At 33.0% G+C, this 19723-nt stretch overlaps 1 pseudogene; it reads right to left on the minus strand.

Moving 5' to 3' along the window:
* The window catches only part of LOC132804573 (SPX domain-containing protein 3-like), a 44792-nt pseudogene that overhangs the window by 24330 nt on the left and 739 nt on the right, over positions 1-19723 (minus strand).

The raw sequence follows: 19723 nt of genomic DNA on the forward strand, positions 1-19723 counted from the left end.
AAGGAATATGAACTCTTAATTATTTTGCTATCATGCTTGTCAGTTCCTCTATTCTTTAGGTCAAACTAACATAAATTGCCTACAGGCAATATTTAAAATATTGCACTGCTTGTAGAAGATATACGCCATACATGCAATCGTTTTACACATTGTTCATCCATCTAGTACCCAGAATGGATAGCTAAACAGGTCCTTATTGGTATGTTGCCACTTAATTGGGACCACTCTAACCAGCATAAATTGACTACTTTTTTAATGTCGGATTCTTCAACTTATCAATAAAATGTTTCTTCATTCAGTTCAAAATAACTAGTTAAATAGTGTGAAGTCCCACATCGATTGGAAAGGGGACTGAAACACTCCATATAAGTGGGTGTTAATACATTTTCCTTGCGAGGCCTTTTAAAACCTTGAGGGCTAGGTTGTAAGAAGATTCTCCAGTCCCAAAGAGGACAATATCGCATATGGATGGTCTGGACTATCACAGATGGTATCAGACCGGGACCCAGATCAGTGTGCCGGGGAGGACGCTGGACCCCAAGGGGGGAGGATTGTGAAGTGCCATATCGGTTGGAAAGGGGAACGAAACACTTCATATAAATGGGTGTGGATATCTTTACCTTGCGAGGCCTTTTAAAACCTTGAGGGCTGGATTGTAAGAGGATTCCCAAGGCCCAGAGAGGACAATATCGCTTCCGGTCTTTTAAAACGTTGAGGGCTGGGTTGTAAGAGAACAATATCGCATACGGAGAACAATATCGCATACGGATGATCTGGGATGTTACAAATAGCCTACAAAGAATAGAGATTAAATAAGAAAATTAATATCTCAAACATCGTAATTTATCAAAAATAATGGCTTACAGATAACTTCAGGCAATGACTAAAAATCTACTCTATTATGGGAATACAACTTTCTTTCTCACTTGTCCCAAAAAAAAAATTTCCGTGTAGAATTATAATTGTTAATTTTTTTTTCCTTTATAACAAATAATATTTGGAATTTAAACCAAGCCTAAGGGTGGCAAATATTCAAAAATAATTATTTAATAGGAAAAAATTGATAGTTTCTTTATAGTTATTAATACTTTAATACCTTACAGTTGTTTAATATTCAAAAATAGTTATTTATAGTTATTTAATACCATAAAATATTTAATAAAAATTTTCAACAAAGAAGAAGGAAAAAAAAAAAAAAAAAAAAAAGCAACCAAACACCTTGAGCGTAAGCTAAAGTCAGAGGACTCGGAAACTGGGCCCAAATCCATCAGCAGATGAATGGTTCAAAGATTGATTCATCCTTCTTGGGCCACAGCAGTTCCAGAAATGTAGTTTTTTTTATAGTGGATTTTGTTAAAAAGTAAAAATAAAAATAAAAATAAAGATTATTACGTGATTGCTTCGAAACATGTATGTTTTCTTGTAGAAGGATTCAAAATGTGATTGTCTTGCAGCGGCAGCTGATAAAACAAAGCTATTCAAGGCTTTTTCAGTGGAGCATATTATTAAGAAGTAGTTTCCTTTGTCCTAATTATATATTATGAAGAAACAGCCAAGATCAGCAAAATAATTTAATTAGCTCTATTAACTTTTAATATCTCATTAAGTTTCATACTAATGAAGCTTTTATATACATGATTTTGAACAACCTTGAATAGGCAATTTTAAAAATAAAAAAAAATGCATAATTTTTCTTGTTTCAATTGGCCGCTAATTATACTAATACATGTTTCTGAATTTCATATTACTTTATTTTACTTTATTTTTATCCAAGAGGAATTGATATATCTTTTATTATTTTTAAATATTTTTATATTGTTTGCGTTTTTTATAATCATTATGTCCTATAAATAAATCGGATATTATCTTTTAAAAGAAAATTTAATGTACCTTAATTTATTATATTTATCTAAATGATCTGTGTTTAACAGTCCAGACCATCCGCATACGATATTGTCCTCTTTGGATCTGGGGAATCTTATTACAACCTAGCTCTCAAGGTTTTAAAAGGCCTCGTAAAGGAAAAGTATCAACACCCACTTATAAGGAATGCTTCGTTCCTCTTTCCAACTGATGTGGGACTTCACAATCCTTCACTCTTGGGCCCAGTGTCCTCGCTGGCACATCGATCCGGGTACTGGCTCTGATACCAACTGTAACAGCTTAAACCACTCGCATGCGATATTGTCCTCTTTGGACATGGAGAATCCTCTTACAATCCAGCCCTCAAGGTTTTAAAAGGTCTCGCAAGGGAAAGGTATCCACACCCACTTATAAGGCATGCTTCGTTCCCCTTTCCAACCGATGTGGGACTCCACAATAAAGGTCTCTCAATGGTTTAGGGGTCCCACCCCTTCATCTACCGATCCCACTGACCCGGACCTTCCAGGCCCAACCGAGATATTGTCTGTTTTGGAAGCTAGGTGGTGAACTCAATCCTACCCCTCACGATTTTATGTTTCCTGTGAGGAAGGCCTATCTGGGCTCTTTTGGAGAAGGCCTCTCAGTGGTTAGGGGTCCTACCCCTTCACCTGCCATTCCCACTAGTCCGAGCCCCCCAGGCCCAACCGAGATATTTTCCGCTTTGAAAGCTAGGGGTCCCACATCGGTTGGAAAAGAAAAAGGTATCCACACCCACTTATAAGGAGTGTTTCGTTTCCTTTTCCAACCAATGTGGAACTTCACAATCCTCCCCCCTTGGGGCCCAGCGTCCTTATTGGCACATCGATTTGGGTACTGGCTCTGATACCAACTGTAACAGCCCAGACCATCCGCATGCGATATTGTTCTCTTTGAGCTTGGGGAATCCTCTTACAACCCAACTCTTAAGGTTTTAAAAGATCTCTCAAGGAAAGGTATCCACACCCATTTATAAGGAGTGTTTCGTTCCCTTTTTCCAACTGATGTGGGACTTCACATGTGTACTAGCAGTTCATACATGTCACTATAATTTGATGCGTCATCAATCATAAATTATATCTTATGAAGAAGACATTAAAATGGACTGATTAACTGACATTTGCGAAGACAAAAAAAAAAAATTATTAGCTGAACATGATGCATTGGATATTAATTGTTTCCTTTACTGATCAGTAATAAAAAATAGTTGTCTTTGAAGGTAAAGTTATGTTATTTATAACTACAGTCAATAAATAAACCCCATCCTCCAATTGATAAATTAAAAGGTGGATTTTAGAATAAAACACCATAAAGCATACAGTTGATAAAAACCACTAAATACAAGAAAAAGCTGTGTGGCATTGACACGAGCAATTCACAAAAGGTTGGAATTTTGGAATTTTTTTTTTTTCTTTCTCTCCCCTGCTTTCTAGCTGACACGCGCTTTGGGGATTATTTTGGCCTCACTTACAATAACAGAATTCTGTCCCTATCTCCATTTTCTCTCAAACCTTCTCTCTCTCTCTCTCTCTCTCTCTTTCTCTCTCTAACATCTCTCTGTATTTCAAAACCTTGGGATTTTTTGGGCCCAAAATAAGAGAAATTTGGAATGTTTTTTTTTTTTTTTTATTCTTTCTAGCAGACACACGCTTTGGCCCCACAAATAACGGTTTTAGAAAACAACCCATTTCTCTCAAACCTTTTCTCCCTCTCACTCAAATCTTCTCTCTCTCGCTGTACTACTCTGACATGGCCAGCCTTTCGGCAACTCTAATACTGGCTAGAATGACCAGACTTGCAGCCATTGCATACTCATCTGCTCGTGCGCAGGAGCTGCCTGGCAAGAAAGAAGATCCCAACGACGACCAAAAGAAAGGTAATGAAGCCTCATCTGCTCATGTTCGGGATCTTCCTGTCAAGAAAGAAGGTCCCGACGACGTTGAACGTCTATTTGAGGAGGAATTTCATAAGTATATGGAAATTAACAATATGAGTCATGTCACTTCCAAATGTCTGGCGGAAATGGCTAAAAGGAAATGGGAGGAATATTGCCAGGTGATTTTCAAGGAGATGGCTAAAAGGGAATGGGAGGAGTATTGCCAGATGTACATAGAGTCTGAACGTCCCGATGACGACCAGAAGAAAAGTAATGAAGCCTCATCTGTTCGTATTCGGGATCTGCCTAGCACGAAAGAAGGTCCCACCAACGACTAGAAGAAAAGTAATGAAGCCTCATCTACTCATGTCCGGGATCTTCCTAGCAAGAAAGAAGGTCCCGATGACGATGAACATCTATTTGAGGAGGAATTTCAGAAGTATATGGAAATGAACAATATGAGTCGTATGACTTCCAAACGTCTAGCGGAGATGGCTGAAAGGGGATGGGAGGAATATTACCAGGTGATTTCCAAACGTCTGGTGGAGATGGCTGAAAGGGAACGGGAGGAACGTTGCCAGGTGATTTGCAAACATATGGTGGAGAGGGCTGAAAGGGAATGGGAGGAGGAATATTGCCAGATGTACGTGGAGATGGCTGAAACCGAACAACACGATGCTCTTGTGGAGGTGAGCTACAATACAATTTTTTTCTTATCTTTTTTTTTATTGTTATTTTTTGCTAGCCATTTATCATAATGCAATAAATACCTAACTAGTTTATTGGGGGTTTTCTTAGACTTGGGTATTGAAACTTGAAATCATTGGTGTTAGTTGAGGAAACTTCATTTATATTTGAATCTCTGAACACTCTTGTTTATGTATGTCTTGACCAATTAGTCCTTTTGATTGCATATCGAATAGATTAAAAGAAAGCTATGTGGAAATTGGTTAAGTTGTTTCTATTCTTTAATGTCATTCATTCTGGATGTTCAACTTTTGTGTTAGTAGGAATCTAATTTATTTATAACAAGATTTGTAATCTTTTCATTCTATGTCTCTAGACCTTCCAATTTAAAGCATGGTATAGTCAGAAGAAGATTCATTGAAATGTGCTAAATGTTCTTTGATTGACTTGCATGTATGAGAAGCTAATTTACTTAAAAGCAAAATGATATCATATAGTTTTCTTCTTGTAGATGATGTTTACTAAGCCAGAATTCCAACTTCCACTTGAATCTGCAATCATACTGAATGTCCTTTTCATGATTCTGTACTTCTAGATATTGCCTATGGCTAGTAATTTTTCTTAAAAAAGATTGTCATTCTTGTTAATGGGAAAATACTGCCCAATCTTCCATGGCTACATATTTTGTAACATTTGACTCATGGTAGTAATTATTTTTTATTTTTTAACCAATAACCGCTTGGAATTGTCTCTGTGCATGTGAAACTGATAATGCACGAGCAGGTATTACTTTTAGCCAGCACATTGACTTTTGGCCTACTTAACAATTATGAAAGAACAGAAGTATGTAACGAAGGAGAGGCTCAAATCTACATCATGGTATAAGTTAATAAAAGAGCATCTCCTTGAAGTGACTTTTGGCCTACTTAACAATTATGAAAGAACAAAAGTATGTAAAACAGGGGAGGGCCAAATCTACAGCATGATATCAGTTAATAAAAGAGTATCTCCTGTCTCCAATCCCCTTTCTGCCAGCAATGTGCTGGCCAAAACACCATTAACTTGGAACTGCCTCTGGGTGTTAATGTTACTAAAGAGTAGTTGCCCCCTCCAATCTGTTGCAGTGAACAGGCTGGACAGTGTAGTGTGATGGCTGTGAATAATTGCTTATATCTTTTGAATAGGAGCTCTTCTTACTCTGTACTAGGATGCATCACTTAAGCATAAGAGTATTCTGATGTTATGAATTTTTTCTTGCACTTCAAAAAGTTGGTACATTTGAACCATGAAGGGAGATTGATTTTCAGTTTTGACCGTTACGATGTAGATGTGTTATTTTTTCATATGCTGCAAATACAGTGTGAATTTGACTTTTTCTTTCTTCTTTTGACAATTTCAGGAGAAAAAGGGTCGTTCCATTCCACCATTATGGTTTATTACTGACAATGAGCTGGATTCCTTATCCACGTGAGTACATATCCTATTTTTATTTTTTTGAAATCAAGTCAACTAAGTAAACTTATAAAAAATCCCCTGTCTTGGGAAAGCAACTCTGGTATTCTTTTTTCTTTTTTTTTTTCTGACAGATTCAGATTTGTTTTTTTCCCGATAAAGAGACAAATTTAGATTTCTTTGGACTCGTTCAAATTTACCGTATTTATTATAATTAATTTGGCTTGCTTTGAGCTTTTTTTTTTTTTTTTTTTTTTTTTTTCAATTTCCTTTTCTTCATGGTGAAACAAACCTGGACATACAAACTCGAAGCCACCAGGTCCAGACGGACGATAACTCTTCTCGGGCGCTGTCAGCAGCAGTAAACGATCTCTACTTCTTCAACACAGCACTGTTAATGTTTCGATCGCTTCTCAATATCTAACCTTCCTTTTGAATGGTTTACCAAAAACAAAAACCTTTAACTTCGTATTGATTTTTTTCTTTTCCCTATTCTTTTGTTGGTAAATTTTAATTTTGTATTGATGAGGGGAACGGTGAATGAAATCTTATTGTATGGTTTAGGTCACATGTAGGGCCGAACAAGATCTTAAATCATCTTTGGGACGGTTATAAAAAGAAAATAATAATAATAATAATAATAACACAAAAAAAAATTAAAAAACAATTGTTAGTTTGAATTTTTCCAAAGAGTATGCATTTTTTTTGTCATTTTTGACCCAAAAAAATAAAGATTTTCACATTCATAAACAAACAATTTTCACCAAAAAATAAGGAAAAGCAATAATAATAGACAAACAATATAAAATAATAAACATTTTACTAAATGCTACGTACCTTAAATACATAAGAAACACAATACACAAAAACATCAAAACTTTCCATGTAATACATAATTATACTATAACAATTATAGAAATAAAAAAAAAATTATTATATGACTCATGAATAATATACATATAGACAATATATTACAATAATCTAAATTGGATCAGCACGATCAGCGTTACTGTTTTATTGGCCATGCACCTTCTTATAAGCTATATAATTTGCAATCAATCTTGTTTGTAATTTTGAGTACGGAGGCATCGGCATTAACATTAATTGTAGATGATGGATACAACGAAAACAATTATAATTTTGAGAAGATGTGAAATTGCAAGAGGAAGAAATTGGGGAAAGCTGAAGTACTTATTGTTCAAGGCATAGTATCAGGGATTCCTTCAGATGTACGGAGCTTCAATAGCATATATATGCTGCAAATTTTACTTAAATCTGGAACGACACATCGAGCCTATTTTATTTTCAAGCATATGTTAGAGGTGGTGATGCTCCTCCATCTCCTACTCCAGAGACATTCAACATCGTGATTAATGGTTTTTGAATATGCGTGTTTTGACCCTTTTTTTTTTTGGTGGGGATGGGTCTGCACAGAGTGGTCTTAGGGTTTTCTAGGTTATCGAATCAAGCGTGAGGGATTTATTCTTGAATTGGAGACATACTATAATGTTTTCAAATCGTTTCGCAAGATAGGCTGTTTGTGGACGGAAAGGGTAATCCTGTTGGATCCTATGAAATCAAAATGCCATAGTGTATAACAATACATTGATAAAATGGTTTGTTCTTTCGGAGAAGGGACTATGATCAATTGTTTCCGACATAAGGAGGGACGGACTCAGCTTGGATGTTTTTGGGTATTGCACAATCATTGGTGGCTTTGTTTAAGGCACGTTGGATGAAAGAGGCAAATGACTTTAGGGACCAGATTATGAGTTATATCGGGAATAGGAATAATAAATAATATTCAACTTGATTAGTATGCTATAACGCTTCACTCTATCTGTCTTATAGACAACAAAAAACTATAAAGCTGCCGCCAAAGTGTTGGAGGAGATAGAGAAGCAGGTTTGGAAGGTGATCAATATACGCATACCATTATAATCAATGCATTTCGCATTAATTTTACTTTTTGCCAAGGCTCAATAATATTTCATACGCATGAACATGGTTGGATTTGCTAATTCAGACTTGGTTGCCTTCAATTCCTTGTGTATTATATATGCCGATGTTTATAAGGCAAGTCAATACTACCGTGGTGCACCATCATTTCAAGGCAGGATTCTTTCTTTCTGCATCCAAGCTCCTTTCATTGAGTTTGAAGTCTGGCGTGCACGTACCAATGCGTACCCGATTGCGTTGGTTCTCTCGGATCTAATGCTTTGGGAAAATCCAATGGGCTTCAGTCCATAATATGTAGAGAGCTACCTCTTGGGCCTCGTATTGGACCCAATAAGTTTCTACAACGATGGTTCTTTATACAATATATACACACTCCTCGGCGTAAATTTATTTCGGCCTTTCCATTTTACATGGAGGATTTGGGAGTTGTGTGTACAGTCCAAACATTCCCTCTTGGAAAATCTTAGCGGTTCATTCCAAAAACCCCAGGAAAAAAAAAAAAAAAAAAAAATCATCCGTGGCACCTTAATTTATTTAATTCTTTTGGTTTTTTAATCACTGCATTAATTTTTTCCCATCAATGTTTTGAACTATAATAATTATTTTCCTACTTGATTTTTTAAATTTATACTTTCCAATTACAATAATGCTATGTACATAAAAAATTTAATCAAATTATAACTCAAATAACATGGCATTTCACATGGCACTTCACCTAATAATGCCATATCATTAATAAAATTCTTAATTAATTAATTAGATTTTATTTTTAGATTTTATAATTATATTAAAACATGATCTACCCAAAAAACAAAAAAAAACAAAAAAAACTCCTTCAAGCCACCATCACCCAAAAAAAAAAAAAAAAGCTCTGTTCTTTCTTGGACGACGAGGAAGAAGAAAAGCCAGATAATAAGAATTTATTTTAGGGTTTATCTCAATCTTTTTTCAGGTAAATGCCCCAGAAACTGAACACGTTCCAAGCTTTTTTCTGCCTTTTGTTTTGCTTTCGAAAAACAGAAAAATCGGCAACAAAAAAAGGTAATGAAATTGCTGTTAGTGTTTGGCTACGAATTGATTGGATCTACTGTGTATGGATCACTCGCAATAAATCGTTTCTTCTTGAATACCTAGGTTCTGCACGCATTGCAGATGACAATAAAACTATCCCAAAGAATAGAACTGGGATGGGCATTGACAAATCTGTCTTGACTGGCGACAGGAGATGATCGTTCGGACAGGAGATGTGGACGAGTTTTAGCCTAGCTCCGAGAAGAAGGTACCGGGACCTCATTGAGCACAAGATTTGAGGGCTGAAGCCGTCTGTTCTGACTGCCGTATTTTTTTTTAATCGAATACCTTCCTGTCTTTCTTTTTTTTTTTTTTTTGTTTTTTTCTTTAACGAGGTGTGTTGACGCTTGGACAAGGGTTAATTTATAAGATGACCTGGTCAAAAAAATCAACCTGCTCCGTAAAAATCTTGGCTTTCAAGCAACACAAAATTTTCCTCACAATATAAAAAACCCATCAAAATTTTCCTTTTCCTGCATACTTTCAGAACCCTTTTTTTATCTCTCTAAACTCGGTTAGCTTATCAGCTTTTTCGTGATCATTACTGATTGAATTTGAGACATAAGCCAAACAGTATGCTCAAGACTGGTTGTGCGTTTGTGTTAGGAGCTATATGTGGTTCTATTATAACTAGATCAAGACTAGCCATGAGTTACGATGGTCGCGAACGCGAAGGTCCCCCAAACTTGCCTTGTCCTCGCCGATCCGTTGGTGAGAAGAAAACCACTTCAACTCCGTCAACCGTTGAAACTGCTGCACCAACTATTACAAGTGATCAGTAGTACTCCAATTCCCACAAGCATCTCCTAAGACTAGATTCCACTGAGCTTCTATGATTGTTAGTTAGTTGCATGTTTTATGTGTTTGTAATATTTATATTTTACTACTTGTATATATTATTATCGTGTAAGTGAATAATATAATGATGGTTTCCGAGGTCTGTTTTATGTGTTTGTAATATATATTTATCAATTATCTGCGGTTCCTGGTATTATTCGTTCAATTAATATTTTATTATTGTTGCGAAAATGGAAGGTAATGATAATTATGCGTTAGATATCAATAATTTATTCCAAGCATCTTCCCCATATTAATTATCTAAGTATGATTTTTTATTATTATTATTTTATTTTTCAAAAGCAAATGTGTACATGGTAATATCTACATTTAAATGGCGGTACAGTGTCAACACAGTCTGACGAATTTTCTGATGGCATGTTGCGGACCAAATGTATTCATATATTTTTATTATAATCATATGTCTTATAAATTGAATAAACTAGAAGTGCCAAATAAATAATAATTTATCCGTAAAAGAATTAATTTACCAAATAATATAGAAAATGAGTTGGTATTGATCATATCTTAACTTCTAAAGGAGGACAACCGCGTGTCCGTGGTCTGGTGGTTTGGGTAAGAGCCATGGGCCTCGGTCCTTAATTTGTAGTTAGCAATCCAGTTGGCCTTGATTTGGTCCAGTAAGATATAATATGATAAAGTAGGGTTTTTGATGCACTACACTTTATACACAGTCCGCGCAAAATGATTTTCTACCTTACGGTTTTTAATGAGGAGGCGGAGAAGATAATTTTATTTTAGGATTGGAATTATTTTACATTATAGTTCCCAAAAAAGCAATATTGAAATGGTGTAACTTCTTAATTTGATACTAATTTTTTCAAATAAGTAGTTAAGATGAAACGTATAGTTTTAATGGTTGAACATTTTAAAATTTAAATTTTTTTTAAATAGTTTGTAAAATAAATTTGTATAAAAAAATAAATAAATAGTTAAGCTGGATAACCAAATAAAAAAATGGTATGTATTTCTCTTCATCGACATTTCGTGTAATTGTATGTTATTATAATTTTATTATGCTGCAAAGCATATTTAATTACTTATGGATGCATAAAGTATTTCTTAATTATATTTACTTGGTTTTTTAACAGACTGCCGTTGGCTCTCTGGGAGGGTTGGATTTGCTTGAATGATAACTTGAACTGATTTGGATAGTATGCAGTGGACATGAGGGAAACCTTGGCTGATGAATATGGTGCAAGATATAAATCTTAACACATTGTGTTAAGAGGCTCGCATGTAAGCTCGGTGGTCAGAGTACCACAGCCCGGCCAGTGGACGCTGGTTCGAGTCTTGGGAGAGAAGGGAAGATACTGTGTTAGATATTTAACCATTTTTATTTTAATCAATTTTTATTTATTTATTTATTTTGATATTAGGAGTGTTGGGATTCGAATTTGACCATTGTCAAAAAAAAAAAAAAAAGGTTTTTACCACTAGATTGATTGTCGGTAGGGACTTTTAATATTAATGTTTAAGCCAAGTTTATATTTTTAATAAACTCCACGAATTTCTAAAAAAATGGTTTGTTCGCAGGTTTTTTTTTTTCTTTTTTTTTTTCCTGATGATGAGTGGTTTTATTGCAAGTTTAACGATAAAGAATTAAGATTTCAGACAATTTGTAAAATCCAAATATAATGAGTGTAAATGGATTTGTCCATACACGGATGTCCAAGTGGGAAAATTCTCTCTGCTTTCAAATTGCAAATTTATTAAGCCCCTGTGAATCAAGATGATTCAAGGTTTATGAATGATTTGGGAAGAAGAGCGAAAGGGAGAAAAGAAAAAACAAAAAATGCCATGCACATAGAGAGGATTTGACCTTTTTCTATCACATGCTTTGCTATTTGTGCAAGATATTTTGTCCATCTTGTATGTAATATTAAAGTAAATTTCTATAATCCTGTCTCTAAAGTTGTATGATTTTCGTTGAAAAAGCTCCAAGTTGTAAGCATTCTAATTTTTACATGAAATGTATACAACGACACTTTATATATGTTCATGAAAGTTAAAGAGGTAACTCACTTATATTGAAAACCATTTCAAAGAAACAATTTAGACAGTCAATTTACCATTTCTTTTACTCCACAGTCTAGTTGTCTTTCAAGTTCATTCAGCCAACATAACTTAAGAAGAATTACATGAATAAGGTTTTTCCTAAAAAAAAAACACAGAGGAAAAAAAAAAAAAAAACCAGAGGGAATAAGCCCCCGACACAAATGGGACCCCCCAACCAACAATCCAGTATAATTAATTGGGATTCTTTGCATCTCGGCTTTTCGTTTTCGTTTTTATTTTTATTTTTATTCATGTGAGTTTTCTCAACTCCAACAGCACAAGGACGGACCCAGGTGGGGTCCGTGCCCTCTCAAATTTTTTCACTTTCAGTTTGTTTTTTATTTTTTTACTTATTTACTTTTCTACCCCTTAAATACGAAAGTGTCCCCTCACGATTTTGTCTAATTTGGTCTTTACATAAATAAATATGTTTTTTGGCTTTATATTTTGTTTTATTAAAATGTTATTATCTTAATTAATTTTCTATTTTTAGTTTGTTAAAATTATAACTGACAAATATTATTTTAAAATTTAATTTTCTTTCATTTAGATTGTTTAGATAACTTTTTAGTTTGAAAGGATAGTTTCTATATATATATATATATATACCGAACTTATTCAATGATTAATTCATTATTTACGTGATAGCAGCTAACAAAATTAACCTCTTCACGTATATTTGTTTTCTTTAAATTTATTTTGAAATTTCATAGAAAATATTTGTCAAAATGAAAATCAACATGAAAAAAAAAGAAGAAACATATTGATTTTATTTTATATTATGAATATATAGTTTAGTTTGTATTTCATCATTTATATACATATATATATATATATATATAATTTTCAATATTGGGTGGGAAATTGGAATCTCGGACCCCTTATGTAGACAAGTAATAATTTGGTTACTGGGCGATGCCCCTTTTGAGAACATTTTCCGGATGCATCACTACAACGACATGTTTGGAAAAGAAAATTTATATTTGATCAATATAAACAAAAATTCAATAAAAAATTTAGTTATTGGAGATTTGTTTTACCTATTTTCACTCCTTTTTTTTATATATAAAAAAAATTCATATCAATGGGTACCAATATTATAGTAAAAACTCCAACAAGTATTATATGTATCAAGGTTCATGAGTCTTAAAAAACCAAAACAAAAAAAAAAAAAAAAGATTGTTCTATCAATTAATTAGTTATTTGTTCTGAGATTTTGTTTTATCATTGCTAAAAATATGGCTATTATTGTATAAAATGACTAAAAACATAAATACATGAACTACTCAAATCATAATTGCCCATGGTGCCAATTTATTTTATTATTATTATTATTATTTTAATTCTTTGAATGGGTATGTGAAACCCAAACGAAGAAGATAGCAAAAAGAAAAATAAAAAAAATAAAACAACAAATAAAAAAAAAAACTTACGGTTGATTCCATGAAAATCAAAAAGAAAAAGAGCAAAAAATTTGTTTTATATATTAATTTTTTAATTTTATTTGCAAAAAAATTAAATTGAAGTCATAAATATATGTAATAATTACAATCATTTATTGAAAATTTCATGGCGAAGATATAAGTCTAAATGTTTTATGTTCCATGGATTTTCGTTGTAAGTTTCAGTCTTCTAATACTAATAGAGTGGATGTTGGATTAGTGAAACAAACTACGGTGGATGTTTAAGCTTTTTTTTTTTTTTTAATTGATTTTTAAGCCAAATTTATAATCTTAATAAAAGTCTTTATTTCATTTATTTTTCTTCTGAATGGTTTGATTGCAAGTTTAATGAGACAGTTTAAACCTCGAAGACAAAGATAAATAAATAAATAATCATAATAATAATAATAATTAATAAATAAACACACACGGAGAATATGGTCAAAACTCTTCTTATAATTGGCTTTTTGAGTCAAGGTTTTGGTATTGTTGAAAACAACGGCCTGGAGTTTTTATTCTTGATTCTCATTATATCCAAACCAATGCTGGTCTATCATGCGAGATAAATAAATAACTTTGTGGCTTTAATTTTGAAAGCATTCCTAAAACAAAGTTGGTATGCTAATAAACTGTCATTATTTTAGATTCATAACAATTTTGACTCCTGACAGAGCCTGGGATCGTTAAGTTCAATTCTCATTGGAATTTGGTTTGATTAGTTGAGGTGCAATTGTAATCGATATGATCAGTGTGATTGAAGCCAGTGACCTTTTTAACATCTTTGTATATTCTGGTAAAAGCTGTATGGTAACATGCCCAAGTTTAAAATACCGTTAGATTTTTTTAACTTTCTTTGTTCTCACTGTATAGCGGGTATATTTTCATCCGTTTCGAGTAAAATGGTATGTCTCTGCCCCGCAGCTTAAAGTATTTTTTTCATTGTGATGTTTTGATTATTAGCATGTTACTGGAACCATTATGCATTTTAGGTACCTGGAGTTCTGAATCTGCAAAGTTCTTTTTGAATATTTCATGACATGTTTTTACTGTAGCTTAAGTTCCATCCTCTTATATTTTCAGACTTTATGAGATTCTGAAGAGGACCAATGGTGCATGCACCTTATTTTAAAAGATTAATAATCATTATATTTCCTCTACTTTGCAAGCACCTTCTTTTTAGTTTCTGATAATTTCTTGAAATTTAAATGGTTCATTTTCCAAATACAATTTCTACAACAATATAGTCTCGATTAATATTTTTGACTTCTAGACTCTGTTACACAACCCAAAAAAAAAAAAAAAAAAAAAAAAACCCACAGATGTTATTGAAATTAGTTAAACTGCCCGCTCACTAGCAAAGCAGGGCAAGCACATATATGATCAGGGGATAGTGACATATATCCCGCAAAACATATTTCAATTATGCTATTGCAATCGTATAGCGTTTTTGCTTAATTGAACAACTAATCCATCGAGTATCTAGACAATTGGTATGGGAGAGTTAAATAAGAAGGAGTGGATGAGATCAGAATCTGCCAATACGAGAGGAGATGGAGAAAATTGAGAAAAAGATCGGTAGTGAAAAAAGGGTTGCTCTAGTACTTTCTGAATGAATGGCAACCACAATAGCCCTCCTATTCTGTCGCCATACTTCTTCAATATTTTTGCCAATCCTACAGTATATAATTTAAACTCAATGTTGTTAGTATCCAGCATTAATGATGTTTAGGAGGTGGATTATCTTTGCAATTACACAGGAAGTTCGTTTTTTCAAAATCATCGATTCCTTTTTTTTTTCTTTTTTTCCCCTCTCTAATGGTAGTTCTCTAAGAGTACCATTTCGCCATGGAAATTAATAATGCCATTTCTGATTTTCAACATTCCCTCTTTTTATGAGTCTCTGGAGGATGACTCCCCTTCGGACCCCACTTATCTATGACCTGCATTTGTAATTATATATTTTTCAACAACTACCATAGCGCTTATAATCGTTTATTGTGTATAAAAATTGCCAATCCTCAAAGATAGTGAATTAACAGGATTGCTAAATTTTCTATATTAATTCTTTATTTCGTGACACTCGTTCAAAAATGTCATTTGTCACCCGGGCATAAAAATAAACTGCGGTTGAACATATCTTTGGGCCGCCTTGGACTACTTTCATTTTGGTGCGGCCTTGGACTAACAACAGTTTATTAATCTTCACTTTTTCAAGGAAAACAAATTTTTTTTTTTTTTTTTTTGGGCTAGAAAAGGAAAACAAAATGTTAGACTTAATAGTGAATAGATAATTTGTAAATTTATCTATTATTTATCTGTTATTATTTCTGGATGCATTTTTCTTTTTTTCTTTTTTTTTTGCTGTACTACTAGGCTAAGCATCAGTATATACACATATATGTATGTATGTATCGCGTTATATCTAGTTGTTAGAATCATGTTGTATTTAATCTCTTTCTTCAATTAGTTGAAAGCAGCTTTTTGACACTCACTCTTCTCTCATAATACTTCGCAAGTCTTTTTGGGAAACTACATTTTTTTTAACGTCATTTCCATTGTATCATTTCAAGATGCTAGAAAGACGTTATATCGTTTACCTCATAAATTTCATAGCCTTTATTGGGTAATTGTTTGGATTTTAACTCTGTATGATTGTTAAATTCTAGCTTTTGACGATATTTAAGCTATAATAAATTATACAAAATAAATAATGGTGGAATCATTAATTTATTTGACATATAAATTCTATAATACAATATGTCAGTTTTTAAAAAATATTTTTACATTCAATAATAATATATAGATTAAAATATTAATTAAATTTATATACGAGATGATATATATTAAAATATTATTAATTGATATATTTATATAAATTATATATAAAAAAGTTAAAAAATAAATTCGATGAAAATTTTGATCACCTTGACATTATTGTTTTATATTATTAAAAAGAAAAATAAGTTTTTACATAATGTAAACATAAATAATTAAATTTTGATCACCTTGACATTATTGTTTTATATTATTAAAAAGAAAAATAAGTTTTTACATAATGTAAACATAAATAATTAAATTTTGATCACCTTGACATTATTGTTTTATATTATTAAAAAGAAAAATAAGTTTTTACATAATCTAAACATAAATGATTAAGATGAAATTTTCTTTTCTCAATATTTATTTATTTATTAAATAAAAGCACAAGGCATCCTTAGAAAGAAAGAAAAAAAAAAAAAAAAAAAATCTCGTGGTGGGAGCAATGTGATACAACCACCCCCTACCGTAACTTTTCACTCTGGACCCATTTAAATTTGTTGAATCATGAATGATATCAAATATTTTGTCAATTTAAGCAAGAAATTCATTCTAACTAGCATATGCGGCTTCTATATCGATTAGTTGCTTTTTTCAGCGACCAAAAAAAACCAGCTTCACCATAACTATTTTACTAACTAGCTGCCTGATCGTATTGAAAAAGCTTCTGGACGCCAAGTTTATAAAAGGGAAAGAAAAGTTAAAAAAAAGTATCTTATGACGGATAATGAAATCCTCCTCCCGCTCCATGAAAAACGCATTAAACTTGTCGATCTCATTGTTGAACCAGAGAATGGTAGCATGATATGGCATCAGACCTTCATATTTCTCATAGGCACGCTGTCTGTCCTTTTGCAACTGATGTTCCAACCAAAATCTGTGTTTCGCCTTGACACTCACGCCATAGAACTATGTTTATCTTCTTGATGACTTTGCATATTTATATATTGTTTCCTTGGCCACAGAGATAAAAATACTCCTCCATTATCCCAATTCATATTTCCTTGGAATTATGGGAATACTAGCCTCTTGTCTTGCTTTCTTGCCTCCATTTTGCTGTTGCAGATTATCATTCCAGCTTTGGGGCGGTTCTACTTCGTCTTATTTTACGAGTAGCTGTCTTCAAAAGCTCTCGTGGTATGTAGAAAATACATTAAATGGCACTCATAGTGGGTATGATATATGTTATGTGTTTTTATTACTATCTCTAATTACTGTTTGTTTGTTAATACTTTCTTAAAATATTTTATGAGCTTATGTTGTATCTTCCTATTTTTAATCTTCTTCTGAATTTTGAAGTCCGACATCTTTTTTTTTTTTAAATTCATAAAAAATAAGCATATTTTCTTTTTCTTTTTTTTTTTTTTTTTGTTGGGGGGGGGGGGGGGGGTGTGGGGGGATAGAATACGCATACTAAAGGCTTGATTGCAAACCAGATAGCCTCCTAAACTAATACTAATAATTCGACCCAAATAAATAAGACACTAAATTAGTGTATGGTGAATTTATTGATACGCGCGGTACACCCACAAAGGTCAATTATTGATACGGCCGAGAAACCACGGGGAAGAACTAAACTGGGACCCCCCAAGTCCGCTGCCCAGTTTCCTATATCAATTGGACTGATACTGCAAAAAGACCAACACTACAAGTTTTTATATAGTTTGGGGTGTAAATACCGTTATAATTTGATGTGCAATAATATCAATAGCAAAGGTATTATGAAAAAGTGTTCTCAAAACTTATTATCAAAAAGGAGAAAGGAAGAAAAATAAATAAATAAGAGTTCACACACTTGTATTTTTTGAACCTCAACTAACATTTACGATTAACACAATGATCGGCAAACAAAAATAATTGTTAATAAAACAGTTAATTCTGTATGATTAATGTGCCCCGTTCGAAAATAGTCTCTTTTCTTCTTTTTTTTCTTTTTTTTTTTAATAAAAAAAGAGCGATACAAACAAATTGAACATGCTTTTCTCTTATCTATTTTTTGTATATAGAAACAGGTGTCTCCTTAGACAGCCTTGAAGGCATAAAAAGGAACTGGATTGATATGTATTATGTACCTTTTTCAATATGTAACAAAAGTTTTTATATTGACTATTTGATATGCAACCACGAGGGAGTATTATATGACGCATTGTTTTAAGTGTTAATTACCAAAACTTTAATTTCATTGCTATAAATTAGTCCCATATCATAAATTAGCATTTTTTTGAAAATTAATATAAGATACGGTAACGTTCGCACAAGCAAAAATATTGCTGTATAAATCAAAAGATTGGTAATATAAATGAAAAGATTGGATTGGTTTGACGTTAAATCAAAAGATTGGTAATATAAATGAAAAGATTGGATCGGTTTGACGTTAAGACAGGATTTTTTTAACCTTATTTATATCCCCCTCCCTCATTGCAAAGCATTCCACCCGACCTCCTCTTTCCCGGTTCCACTTCAACCTTCCTTTCTTTCCAGCTAGGACATCCGGAAATCAAAGCCAGCGGTTTGGTTGCTTTCCCTCTGTATCAAGGATAATGAGGAACTTTCCCTCTGTAACAAGGATAATGGGGAACCTTTGGAGTCTTTTACCTTCGTCAAGGTTAAATCTCTACCATTTATTTGTTTATTGTTTTTTGTAGTTGCTTTGTTTTACTTTAAAAGGATTTCAAAACCTGCTCTTTTTTGTTCTGTTTTATGATAGGGTGCAACAGGAACCAGAGAATGCTATTATGTTATGGCATAAGTTGTTTGAGTTCCTAATGAACATGTTGGCTGTCTTTTTGCAACTAATGTTCACACCAAAAGATGTGTCTCCATTTGAAACACACCATAGAACCATGTTCGTCGCTGTCGTTGCTTTGCTTGTCTATATTGTTTCCTTGGCGGCAGAGATCAAACTCCTACGCCACCATCCCAGATCAAATTATACTAGACTTATAGGCAATAATCGGCTCTTGTCTGGCACTCTTGCTTCCATTTTGCTACTGCAGATCATTTTTCCAGCTGTTGGGTGGTTCTGCTTCATCTTATGGCTGTGTTACCTCGTCAAGATTGTTTACAAGTGGCTGTCCTCGGAACAAAATATTCTTCCTCTGTAATGTGACAAGGTATATTTTGTATATAAATGGCACCTCATAGTCAATTTGCTGTATGGATATATTAAAATTACTGCTATGTATTTTGTGATTATTGTTACAGGTTGAATTGGACGTGTATTGCCCTTCATCGACATTCCATATACATAAATTATTATCATTATTATGCTGCAAAGCATATTCAATTACTTATGGATGCATTACGTATTTCTTAAACAAAATTTACCTTTTTTTTTTTTTTTTTTTTTTAACAAAATATTGGCTGCACAGGAGGATTGGATTTGCCTGAATGGTAACTAAAAGTGATTCGGACAGCATGCAGTTGGGACATGATCATCAAAGTTGAAAGGGAAACATTTTGGCAGATGAATTAATGTTTCATAGTGGAAGATATAAGTCTAAATATTTAATTTTAATGCTTTTCATGAATTTTCATTGCAAGTTTCAATCGTGCAATATTAATAAAGAAAATGTTGGATAAGTGTAACATACTGTGTGTGTTA

The sequence above is a fragment of the Ziziphus jujuba genome, chromosome 7, assembly GCF_031755915.1.
Source record: "Ziziphus jujuba cultivar Dongzao chromosome 7, ASM3175591v1".
NCBI classification, from domain to species: Eukaryota; Viridiplantae; Streptophyta; class Magnoliopsida; order Rosales; family Rhamnaceae; genus Ziziphus; species Ziziphus jujuba.